At 41.5% G+C, this 9,202-nt stretch overlaps 1 non-coding gene across 1 annotated transcript; it reads left to right on the top strand.

Moving 5' to 3' along the window:
• Window positions 1-6,322: 6,322 nt before the first annotated feature.
• Window positions 6,323-6,397, top strand: Trnal-caa (transfer RNA leucine (anticodon CAA)). The gene has a single exon. It is a non-coding gene; the product is annotated as a tRNA-Leu (tRNA).
• The last annotated feature ends 2,805 nt before the right edge of the window (window positions 6,398-9,202 follow it).

Here is a 9,202-nt window from a genome sequence, read left to right as displayed (position 1 = left end):
GAAGTGACTGGCTGACACGGAAAATAAGCAGGAAAGGGATAATTTTTTCTACATCAGAAGGGAGACGAATCGAAACCCGAGAATTGAGCAGAGAATACATTTAGTCAGATTGTTAGAATAAGTTGAGGCAGTGAGCTACAACAAGGATTCAAGACAATTTTTGAAGTTCATAAAAAGTCGGAAACGTGGATTTCAGAGACCAACGTTTTTCATTAGAGATAAGAACAGTAACTTGCTAAATAGCAGGGAAATAATCGTAGAAAGATGTAAATAATAGTTCTCAGAATCTTTGAATCGTCCAGATCCAGATTAACAGTTAAGTGCTATGATGAACCTTTTGTATTTCTTACTTTTATGTTTTCAGTTTCTTTAATGGCAAAAAGAAAAGGTGAAGCGTTAGGTCAACGTAGAGCCTGTTCCTACCGTCATGTATTTTTGATTTTCAGATGTTAAAAATATAAGATATAAAAATAAAAGATATCAAAGATATAAAAATATTTTTCCTGTTCCTCAGTAAGAGGAAAGACTTGCTCTCTGCTAGTGAACGGAGGTAGACGCAAGTTATCCTAGAGCGTAATCGTAGGCCACCATTTTGGGTGATGTGAATAAGTGAAGAGTTTTTATTTTGTATGTGCATCGAACAGAAGAATATAGTATTGTTTTATTAACTGAAAGATCGTATGAGTTATTATTTCAAGTAGTAATGAAATAAGAAAAACTGAAACCCACCTGTGTACTTCGGAAAATTTACGAAGCTCCGATTAACGCAACATGGGCACGGTCAAGATTTTGTAGATAGATACGACGATCGGACATAATATTGTTAATTGGTAAGCATAAATATACTACAACAGACAGACTATGTAATTTATGTGGAACTAACATGAAAGCATTCTTTCCCCGTTTACAGGCATAGCCCAGCTTATTGTGCTTTTCCGAGTGCCGAAAAATTAATCTCTTTAATTCCATATATGTGAAAGACCACATTTTACTTTTTATTATTCTATTTTTTATTATAATATACTGCAGACACCATTGTGGAAAGGAAAGAGGAACAAGATTAAGAAGTGACTGAAGAAAATGTGAAGATTGTAATCAAAATCTCAGAAACAACGAAGCCCCAGGACAGGAAAAAACAACAGGAGAATTAATCAAAGATAGAGGTGAGAGCTTCCACTTAGAGACACAGCTGACATGGAAGAAACAGACATTGCCAGAAGAATGTAAATTGGCCATTATATGCTCGATGTACAAGAAGGGAAAGAAAGTAGATTGTGGTAACTACAGATGTATCAGCTTTCTGAAAGTAACGTACGAGGTACTGTCATCAATAACCTCAGAAAATTACAACCATACATACAAAACCACGTACGGGAATACTAAGCTAGCTTTCGACCACACTGACAGACAATAGATCTCATTTTCACTCCAAGATAATGGGTTGAAAGACACTGGTAATACGATGACGATATCTATAGGCAGTTCGTCGATTTTCAACGTGCATACAATGGAATCCACAGGAATAAACTATAAAAAGCAGTTCTGACTTCAGAATCCTTGAGAAGATAGTGAGAACGGTGGAAACTTATACAAATTCATCAAGGGCAGCAATACGTTTCCGAAGTGGTCACATCCGGAACATGAGGCAGGTCAGAAATAAGGGGATGCTCTTTCATGAGATCTGTTCAATCTCATCTTAGAGAAAGTAACAACGGAAAGTTGTGGGTTGGAGTGCAGATGGTAATTTCAATTGTGCAAATGCAGAAGATATAATACTGCTAAGTTAATCACACCATGAACTGAAAGAAATGTGCCATAAACTGGACATGCACGCACAGAAGGTTTGGCTAAAGGTGGATCATGACAAATGGATTTCCTGCTATTAGGAAGAAGGCAAGAACAGGAAGAATTTCTTGAGATAGATGGAATGACGTTGAACAAAGTTCACCAGTTCTGATACGATCTTGGTTTGCCAGTGACAACAGCATAGCCAGAATAGCAGTGGGAATGAAATGCCTGCATACCGTCCATGAGACACTCAGCTCCAATTCAATATCAGTGAACACTAAGATGAAAATGTACACTCAAGAGCCAAAGAAACTGGTACACTTACCTAATATCCTGTAGGACCCCGCGAGCACTCAGAAGTGCCCCAACACGACATGGTAAGGACTCGACCAACGTCTGAATTCGTGCCGGAGGGAATTGGCACCATGAATCCAGCAGGGCGGTCCATAAATCCGTCAGGGTGCGAGAGGCTGGAGATCTCTTCTGAACAGCACGTTGGAAGGCATCCCAGATATACTCAATAATGTTCATGTCTGAGAAATCTGGTGGCCAGCGGAAGTGTTTAAACTCAGAAAAGTGTTCCTGAAACCACTCTGTATCAATTATGGACGGGTGGGGTGTCGCATTGTCCTGCTGGAATTGCCCAAGTCCGGTGGAACGCACAATGGACGTGAACGGATGCAGGTGATCAGATAGGACGCTTACATGGGTGTCGCCTGTAAGAGTCGTATAAAGACGTATCAGGGATCCCATATCACTGCAACTGCAACGCCCCCATACCATTAAAGTGCCTCCACCAGCTTGGACAGTTCCCTGTTGCCATGCAGGGTCCATGGATTCATGAGGTTGTCTCCATACACGTACACGTTCATCCACCCGATAGAATTTGAAATGAGGCTCTTCCGACCAGGCAACAAGTTTCCAGTCATCAACAGTCCAGTGTCAGTGTTGACGGGTCCAGGAAAGGCGTAAAGCTTTGTGTTGTGCAGCCATCAAGGGTACACGACTCGTTCTTCGGTTCCGACAGCCCATACCTATGATGTTTCGTTGAATGATTTGCACGCTGACTGTTGGTGATGGCCCAGCATTGAAATCTGCAGCAATTTGCAGAAGAGTTGCACAAGTGTCACACAGAACAATTCTGTTCAGTCGTCGTTGGTTCCATACTTCCAGGATCTTTTTCCGGTAGCAGCGATATCGGAGATTTGATGTTTTACCGGATTCCTGATATTCACGGTACACTAGTGAAATGGTCGTATGGAAATATCCCCATTTCATCGCTACCTCGGTGATTCCGTGTCCCATAGCTAGTGCGCCGACTTTAACACCACGTTCAAACTCCCTTAAATCTTTATAGGCTGCCGTTCTAGCACCAGTAACCAGTCTAAAAACTGCGTCAGAAACTTATTGTCTTATAGAGGCGTTGCCGACCGCGGCGCCGAATTCTACTTCTTTAGATATCTCTGTATTTGAATACGCGTGCCTATATTAGTTTCTATGGCGCTTCACTGTATAACACAGTGATATTCCAATCAGTCATGTATGGTTCAGAAACGTGATGCATGACTAAACGAAAAAAGGAAAAACTGTTAATATTTGAAATAAGAGAAACGACGAAGATACGGGAATCGATTTTAGATAAAGGAAAATGGAGGAGGAGGAAGAATGAAAATGATCTCTTGATTCAACAACTAACAATCTTACAAAAGCTGAAGGGGAAAATAATGCAGTGTGCGGACCAAGTAGTCGGCATGCCAGAACAAAGACAAATGAATGAGGCACTTGATGGCAAAAGACACTTCACGGGAAACTAAACACAAGACATCCCTAATATGACCAAGGCAGCGCGTGAAGGACGACTTGCGAAGGACTTGGTAGCCTTTGGAACAGTGGTCACCTTGAGAATCGGGCACATAACAGAAACGAACGGAGGTTGTGTCTGGGAGCAGTGCGTGATGCAGGACCTGTGATCGCCGGATACCCACGTATACAGATAATACCCGATTGCTAGCTAACAGTGGGATATACAAAATTATTTGTCCTAATTGCGATAACTTATATGTTGTTCAATAAGGCACAGACATTGTAACTAGGCTGAACGCATAGTGAGGCCCACAGCTACCAGCCACAGTTGCGTGGTGTGCACCTAGTAAACAAAGGCGAAGAACTCATTCTGTTGGAAGCCCTGAACATCAACAAACATGTGGCACACAGTCCTGATTTAATACTAAATCATCAAAAATAGCCCGGTATTTTCCCTCCTATAAATTTCACTTAATCCTCACAGTTTTCCAATGCTTCCCACACTACTTGTTCCAGTCTATTCCTCCATTTTCTTGTGTGTATTTATTTCAGTGTGATTCTCTATGTACTCCATATGTTCTGTTGCTTTATAATACGTACATCTTTCCTACAGTAACAGAAATTCTTCATGGCATTGACATGTAATGTATGCGTTTCCTGTTACAACTGCCTAATTGTTTCTGCATCACCTTGCATATCTAATACCCCGTCAAGCTATTCTTCTTGCTCTTATTCTTGTATTGAGTTAATTTTATTTTGTTGTTAAATTAATTTAAACTGTTATGTGTCTTGGAGCTTTAGTTTTAAAGTTTTTCTGCTTTCTTTGCTTTTTATTTATTTACTGCATATATTTGACATTTATAAACACACCGCAATTGCACTGAGAAAAATGACATTTACCCCACTGTTAGATTGTAATACCTTTCTCAATGTTATTCACGAATATTGTACCTTCTTTCAGGATGATTGTTCATTTCCGATAACTTCCTTGTTGGCTGATAACCTGTTAATATAATAAATTAGTACTGTATGAAATATACAATATTTCACTTTTCATTTACAATACTACTCTCTAGCCATAAGAAAGTGCAGAAATAATTGAGGCGTTAAGGACTAATGTTTTACGTGTAATTATCTTTTAAGGACATGCCTATTCGGACAGAAAGCGCCTGACATATGAACATAGCACAATCCGCTTTGTGGAAAATTTAACGATCATATGCAGTGACTGCATGTCTCTTTGCTTCCCATTTTCCTCTTTTCCCGTGAGGCTTAACGTTGGATGGTACCATAGCTTACATCATATGGACTTGGACGAATACTGAGAATGAGCAAGAATATTTCGTACATCAACAATTCACTTTGGGAAATGTCAGTAAAACACTAAAAAATATGAATCGACAAGGACTTGACGCTAAACGCCTAACATATTGTGACAGTGTAATTACCGATTTCGTATAACCTAATTTTGAGTTGCAAACCACAAATTTTCTTTAGGATGAATTTTCAGGAATCTGTGCATTTCTCTGGTTAAAAATTACTTTTTATCGTATTTAAAGCCAAGAATAGTTGATCCCTCGTTTGCTTTCGTTGAGATTACCACATTTTATAGAAGAATGAAAGCATTTGTTGTAAGCATACATATCACTATGAGGTGGAGTATAATGCTCTCCTAGGCACCCATCGTTACTCGCATCGAGGTGACAGACTGTCTTTCTGAAGGAGTGGGTGACGTTGCCTGCTAATAGCGAGTGTTGTGAGGAAACAATTTGGCACGGAGAGACTTCAGAACTTGGCGGAAAGGCTATCAATATGCGAGGCGGAAAGTGAAGGCGCCGAGCCATTCACGTCAGACCGCCGCGCCGGCTCAGTTGCGTGATTAATGATTTCTGGATCCGCCGCAGCAGTCTGCCACTAATCACGGGCAGATCTAGTTGTGCGCCGGCCAACTTGGGACAGAACACGGCGGTACCCGCCCTCCAGCAAGAAGCAGCCGCTGGTCCCTCCCGCCGCAATGCTGCCTAGGCGAATGAGGGACTGCTCTGCGTTCTTAGGGGCTCACAATGGGGGAGCGTATGCAGAACATGGAAAACGTGTGTTTCAACATAACACAGTGACACACTCGACTTGTTGAACAATGTTTATACGAACGAATAACGTAGCTTGGAGACTTCGTAGGAGAATGTATAATTTGTAGCACTACGAGTTTCTTGTAGTTAGTTTTGTAAAATTCTCATTTCTAAGAAACATTTCATCTTACAGTCCTTGATAAACAGAGTCACTGACGGGCCTTTCTCTCTCTCTCACTCTCTCTTTTGAATCTTCAAATGTCTCACTGGTGTGATGCGGCCCGCCCCGAATTCCTGTACTTTGCCAACTTTTTCATCTCAGAGCAGCACTTGCAGCCTATGTCCTCAGTTTGAGATTATCACTCTGCAGCGGAGTGTGCTCTGATATGAAACTTCCTGGAAAATGTGTGTCGGACCGAGACTCGAACTCGGGACCTTTGCCTTTCACGTGCAAGTTCTTCGCTCTGCAGCGGAGTGTGCGCTGATTCTGGAATCTAATTCTGGAAACATCCTCCAGGCTGTGGCTAAGCCATGTCTCCGCAATATCCTTTCTTGCAGGAGTGCTAGTTCTGCAAGGTTCGCAGAAGAGCTTCTGTGAAGTTTGGAAGGTAGTAGACGAGGTACTGCCGGAATTAAGGCTGTGAGCACGGATCGTGAGTCTTGCTTGGGTAGCTCAGTTGGTAGAGCATTTGCCCGCAAAAGGCAAAGGTCCCGAGTTCGAGTCTCGGTCCGGCGCACAGTTTTAATCTGGCAAGAAGTTTTATGTCCTCAGTTATCTGCTGGATGTTGTCCAGTCTCCGTCTTCCTCTACGGTTTATATCGTCTACAGCTCCCTCTGGTACCATGGAAGTCATTCCCTGATGTCTTGAGCTACGTCCTACAATACTGTATTTTCTTCTAGTGAGTGTTTCCCATACATTCATTTCCTAGCCGATTCCGCGAAGAATCTCCTCATTTCTTACCTTATCAGTCAACCTAATTTTCAACATTCTTCTGTAGCACCACATCTCAAATGCTTCGATTCTCTTCTGCTCCAGTTTTCTCAGAGTCCATGTTTCACTACCAGACATTGCTGTGCTCAAAAAGTACATTTCCAAAAATGTCATCCTCAAATTAAAGCCTATGTTTGATATTAGTAGACTTCTCTTGTCCAGGAATGCCGTTTTTGTCAGTGCTAGTTTGCTTTACACGTCTTCTCTCCGTCCGTCATGGGCTATTTTGCCGCCTAGGTAGCAGATTTCTTTAACGTCGTCCTCTTCGTGAACCCCAATTCTCGCTGCTCTCATTTCTACCACTTGCCGTTACTTTCGTCTTTCTTCGGTTTACGGTCATTCCACATTCTGCGCTCATAAGACTGTCCATTGCATTCAACAGATTCCGTAATCTTTCTTTACTGTTGCTGAGGGTAGCGATAACATCAGTTAATCTTATCCTTTCACCTTGAATCTTAATCCCGCTCTTGAAACTCTCTTTTATTTACGTCATTGTTCCTTCGATATACAGATTGAACAGTATGGGCGAAAGACTGCATCCCTGTCTTACACTCTTTTTAATCCGAGCACTTCGTTCTTAGTCTTCCAGTCTTATTTTTCCTCCTTGGTTCTTCTACACATTGTATATTTTCCTATAGCTGAGCCCCATTTTTCTTCCCTAAAGCCAAGCTGATCGTCATCTAAGAGGTCCTCACTTTTCTTTTCCATTCTCCCGTATTTTATTCTTGTCAGCTTCTTGGATGAATGAGTTGTTAAGCAAATTGTTCGACAATTCTCGCACTTGTCGGCACTTTCTATCTTCGGAAGCAAGAGGATGATGTGTTTCTGAAAGCCTGGTGGTACATCACCAATTACATATATTCTGCATACGAAAGCGAATAGTTGTTTTGTTGCCTCTCCCCAGTGATTTCGATGGAATGTTATTTATTGCTTATGCCTTACTTGATTTTAGGTCTTCAAAAGCTCTTATAAATTCCTATTCTAATACCGGATCCCTTATCTCTTCCTTGTCGACTCCTGTTTCCTCCTGTTCCTGCTTGCAAAATTAGATTGCCCTGAATATAAATGTTACGTCGGATAAAATGGTTCAAATGGCTCTGAGCACTATGGGACTCAACTGCTGAGGTCATTAGTCCCCTAGAACTTAGAACTAGTTAAACCTAACTAACCTAAGAACATCACAAACATCCATGCCCGAGGCAGGATTCGAACCTGCGACCGTAGTGGTCTTGCGGTTCCAGGCTACAGCGCCTTTAACCGCACGGCCACGTCGGATACTTTACATAGTCACTGATTATACTTGTCTGTGGAAATGTATGTTATGCGAACGCAGAAATGTTCTAAGATACTACTCCAGGTGGCTGTAAAATGAATGTGCTCAACGGAAAATACTGAACGCGAAAATGAAGATTTGTCCCTGTTTGACTGCCCCCTGAGGCAGATCTTAGGATGTCTTAATGGTGATATTATCTCCTCGTTCTTGCTCTTTAACATATAAATTACAAAATAAAGATAATTGAATGATTAGGGGAATTAGTAACTATTAAATGATAAACGTTATTTCTGCTTATACATTTATTGTAGATTAAGACCCCTTTATACAATTACAAATTATATATCAATGTGCAATGTATATAAAGAGATACAAAAGGCTTTCCTAACTAATATGATTGATCAATTGCCCAAATGTGCCCCTTTTTATGGCTACCCGATCTAATATAAATAACGCGAGATGACTCACATCACCTATGTACCAAGCGCTAGGAGACACTACTTTCAAAGATGATCTTCAGTGGTGTGCAACATCAGTGTAAATAAAATTAACGTAATCATTGCTGTTTAGGTTTTTAGCCCTAATAAGCCGAAGCAATTAGCAATATCATTGTATGTACTGCGTCTGGTGCGTCTGAGTTATGGTTCTCGTACACGTCTGTGACGATGGAAGGACCCCAGTCAAAAAATAAAACTCTTTCAAACACTAGGACGGTAGAAGGCGGTCCTCTGACTATTATAACCTAATACTGTCTTCTCCTCTCTGTATTCTACAGACTAGAAACGCGAACTCTCCGCCACAAGAACGGAATTCAGATAATGTCTCTAAGTGAGTATAGACAGACGAAGTGCTTTCAATCACTGAACGCTGTGTACTCAATGACGACTCCCTAGCTGGAGTGAAGTCCAGAATCGCATAAGTTCACAACAGTACAGTGTCTACCTGTTCTAATTAAAAATCTCCTGACAGCAAAGACAGCAAGTCCCTGTACCAACAAAAGCTGATACCGAGCGACCATCAAACCAGGGCGATCGAAACGGAAGACCTCTTCTCTCCACCGCTGGCTTCCCAGCAAAGCTCGGCTCCCCTCCCTCATAACTCAGAAGGCGAATCATATTCTGAAACCACGGAATATTTTCCCTCTCTATAGACTCTTCCGAACGCCGACCAACCATATTTTAGTCTTTTGTCGTACAGTGCGGAAAGTTTGCGAGGAAATAGCTATACTCATACAATGGTACGCTTCTCAGAGTACAAATCCTCGGAAATAACCCAGC

This window comes from Schistocerca nitens, chromosome 1 (genome assembly GCF_023898315.1).
Source record: "Schistocerca nitens isolate TAMUIC-IGC-003100 chromosome 1, iqSchNite1.1, whole genome shotgun sequence".
NCBI lineage: Eukaryota > Metazoa > Arthropoda > Insecta > Orthoptera > Acrididae > Schistocerca > Schistocerca nitens.
Note: the sequence above shows the minus strand (reverse complement) of the source record. Positions and strands in the feature narration are given on the sequence as shown.